This window comes from Zootoca vivipara, chromosome 5 (genome assembly GCF_965207765.1).
Source record: "Zootoca vivipara chromosome 5, rZooViv2.hap1.1, whole genome shotgun sequence".
NCBI classification, from domain to species: Eukaryota; Metazoa; Chordata; class Lepidosauria; order Squamata; family Lacertidae; genus Zootoca; species Zootoca vivipara.
In genome coordinates, this window is record NC_142588.1 from 10,801,482 (window position 1) to 10,805,479 (window position 3,998).

A 3,998-nucleotide genomic window follows, 5' to 3' on the forward strand; every position below is an offset into this window, starting at 1 on the left:
TGCGAGAAGCCAAGTTGCAGGGAACTAGGCAGAGGGCTTTCTCGGTGGCGGCGCCTGCCCTGTGGAACGCCCTCCCAACAGATGTCAAAGAGGAAAACAACTACCAGACTTTTACAAGACATCTGAAGGCATTCCTGTTCAGGGAGGCTTTTAATGTTTAATAGATTACTGTGTTCTATTTTTCTGTTGGAAGCCGCCCAGAGTGCATTGCAGGGGTTCGACTAGATGACCCCCCCGGAGTCCTTTCCAACTCTACTATTCTATGAAATTGTCTGTGATTACAGTGGACGTCTATACATATCTTACTCAGAAGTAAGTCCTACTGAGTTCAGTGGGTCAGACTCACAAGTAAGTGAATAAAGTGTTTCAGCCTAGGCTAAAAAAATATGCCACAATTCGGGAAAGCTTCCAACAAGCAGAGTCAAGGAAGCGATTTAGAGGCAAAGGAGGCTTTTTCAGTGAGCATTTTCAAATATTTGGATTATTTCTACTTCCTTAAGTATTTTTATTTATTTACTTGATTTTTTGGGGGGGGGAGCTACCCCCCTCCCCCTCGGCTATGCCCATAGATTTAGGGATGGCATGGGTATGAAGCAGGGGCAGAAAGCCTGTGGCAGCAATGCTCGTCCTTGCACCAGCAGGATAATTTTATTCCGTTCCACGCAGATGCACGTTGCTGTAGAGAGCTCAAAGGGAAAGAGATATTAAAAGCGAGATGCAAAGAGGTGGACGGAATGTTCTTTCACATGTGATGGACTTGTAAAAGGGTAAAAGAGTATTGGGAAATAATCTATAATGAACTGAAAAAAATGTTTAAAAGTACTTTCCAAAAAACAACAACACCCAGAGTCCTTTCTGTTGGGGATAATTCAGAATGTATTTCCCAGGTGTCAAAAAAAGGGTTATTTATGTATGCTATTGCTGCAGCTCGTGTTTCGTTAGCCCCCAAATGGAAAACCCGCAAGGTCCCAAATATAGAAGAATGACAACCTAAGCTGACAGAATATGCACAGCTTGTAGATTTAATATATAGAATTAGAGAACAACAAGAAGACTGGAAAACATTTATTGAATATATTGGGGGGGGGAATTGTGTACACCTGAGAACGTTGGCAGCATTAAGATAAATTCAACCACTGTTGCTCGGACCAGCATTCTAAATCCAATAATTTTGGAGATGGCGGCTAAACCATCTGAGTCCCATTTAGCATGTGTGCTTCAAGACTATGACCCGCACAGAACATTGCAGCTGGCAAAATTACTGATTTCAGTTCTTTCGCACAAAAGGCAAACTGGAATGCTCCATGATTTTTGAATTTTAACATATTATTTGATTTACGATCAGTAATCATATGTGATATTTAAAGATTGCGCCCCCTATACGTGGTGGTGTAATCATTTTATACCGGGTAGTTACATGTTATTTATGTAGTTACATGTTATTTATGTGTATGTGCGTTTTATGTTTTTGATCTATTTTTATTTCTGTGGGCTTATAGCCAAAATAAAGATATCTATCTATCTAAGATAAATTCAACAGTGTAAATGAAGTTTGATGGATGTATTAATGGAAGATTGAATGGTTTACCGTAGTTTTTGTAAAAGATGCAGGGATTTATGATATGCAAAACGAACCATGGAAAGAAAAGAAGGGAAGTCATTGATATTTCAAGGATGTGAAAATTGGTATTTTAATTTGTATAAAAAATGTGTGTGTGAAATGATCTGAAGTCAATATATTACCGATGCCATTATAACCCTTCTTTCAGGGAATAGGCTCTTCTCCAGGGCAGGGTGTGGACAGTGAATCAAGCGGTCATTCTTAGCACTCGGACACTGGCTGCTTGAGCTGGTTAGACCAGTGATGGGAAAGCTTTTGAGCTTGGTGTGTCAAAATTCGCCAAAATTCGCCCCAAAACTGAGCATAACTCGGGTGGTGTGTCACTTCGAGAAAAACACCATAATTTCACAATATTTATAGTTTAAATAACAAAAATGTATAATTTTATTTAAAGGTAAAGGGACCCCTGACCATTAGGTCCAGTCGTGACCGACTCTGGGGTTGCGCGCTCATCTCGCATTATTGGCCGAGGGAGCATAGCTTCCAGGTCATGTGACCAGCATGACAAAGCCGCTTCTGGTGAACCAGAGGAGCACATGGAAACGCCGTTTACCTTCCCGCTGTAGCGGTTCCTATTTATCTACTTGCATTTTGACATGCTTTCCAACTGCTAGGTTGGCAGGAGCTGGGACCAAGCAACAGGAGCTCACCCCGTCACAGGGATTCGAACCGCCGACCTTCTGATCAGCAAGCCCTAGGCTCAGTGGTTTAACCCACAGCGCCACCTGGGTCCCTTATAATTGTATTTAATAAACCAAAAACTAATTATTTAACCAAACCAAACCAAAAACTCCTTATTGTTCTCAAAGTGCCCAGAGTTGTTGAGCTGTTTTGGGGGGAGCTACTGACCAAAATTTTGGAGGTTTTTTGGGGTGTGTGCGCAAAAGCTGCTTTGTTTTTTTTGGGGGGGGTGCCCCAAAGCTGCTGCACTTATTGGGGGGGGGGAAGAGAACAGAAGTAAATGACGAATAATACCTTCGCTGGAACTAACATGCAGCATCGACATACTCTGCCAAAGCGCCAAAAAACCCAGCACAGAACGGGTTAAAAAACGAACGCTGTTACACCCAGTCATCGTCTGCCAAAGGGCCAGAAAAAACAGCACAGAAAGGGTTAAAAAACCAATCTCTGGCTACCAGCAACAACAACAACAAAAAAGGATCCAGGTTTTAACAGCAGAGACAAGCTGTAGCAACAAATGGGGGGGGGAAACAACAACAAAAGTGTGAATGGGACGATGGGGCGCGTGCCAACAGTGAGGGCTCTGCGTGCCACATCTGACATGCGTGTCATAGGTTCGCCATCTCTGGGTTAGACGATGATAGGAGACCAAGGGTAGACTTGAGCCCTCATAGGCTGAGTCCCTTATTTCAAGGGATTGCTCCTGAGATGAAGGGCACTACAACTCCCACCATCCCTGCAGACCCTCCAAGTGTCCCTATTTTCCAGGGACAGTCCCAGACCTACAGAAGCCGTCCCGGTTTCTGATTTGATCCCGGAATGTCCTGCTTTTCCTTGGGATGTCCCTATTTTCATCGGAGAAATGTTGGAAGGTATGGAGTTATGAAATCCCCAAGCCAAGGTGATATGGAAGTATAAAAGCTTTAGATGGGGATTTTCTCCAGACATTTAGAAAAAATCCACCTGGACGCCATTTTTATGAGTGATACCCGGACGTATCACATCGCAGTTCAGTACATCTTGAATGCTAAACAGCCTGAATCTCTGCTCAGGTATTAGCTTATTGGGTCAACACGAGCAATTCTTTTTTCTCAGCTCTCTGTCTGTAAAATGGACGCAGTAATGACCAACACGAAGGGGTTGATTTAGTATGAACATTCAGCCAGCTCCGCCACAAATGAAACGGCTTTCTTTACTCCTCTATTATATTGCACGTAAAATTGGTACGGCTGCTATCATAAGCCCACTTTCCTGGGAGTAAGCCCCACTGAATTCAATAGGACTTCTGTTAGAATTGGGCTAAAAAGGAGAAAGAAGTTGTCCCTTTAGTGATAGGGCTAGCTGTGCATTTGATTCCCTAGTCTTCCTGCTGTTCCATTTCCAGTCATTGTGGTAGCAGTGAAAATTGCAAGGCAGCAAAATATAACCGGAATACGCTTTTGTGTTGTGGTGGTGTGTTTGTTTAACCTATTTCTGAATTGAATTCCGTAGGCTAGGATCTTGAAGGCCCCCAGGGAGAAGGGGGGGCACACAAGTTGGTGGGCCCCCCTAGGACCTCTGAGATTCTCTTTTTCAGATCCCCACTTTTCCATTGCCCTCATCCTGATGTGGATTCAGAAGGGAAGAGGATGGGTGGGTCCCCTGCAGCAGTTCCTTCCTGCCATTGAGCCCAGGCAAAGAAAGGAAAGCTGGACTT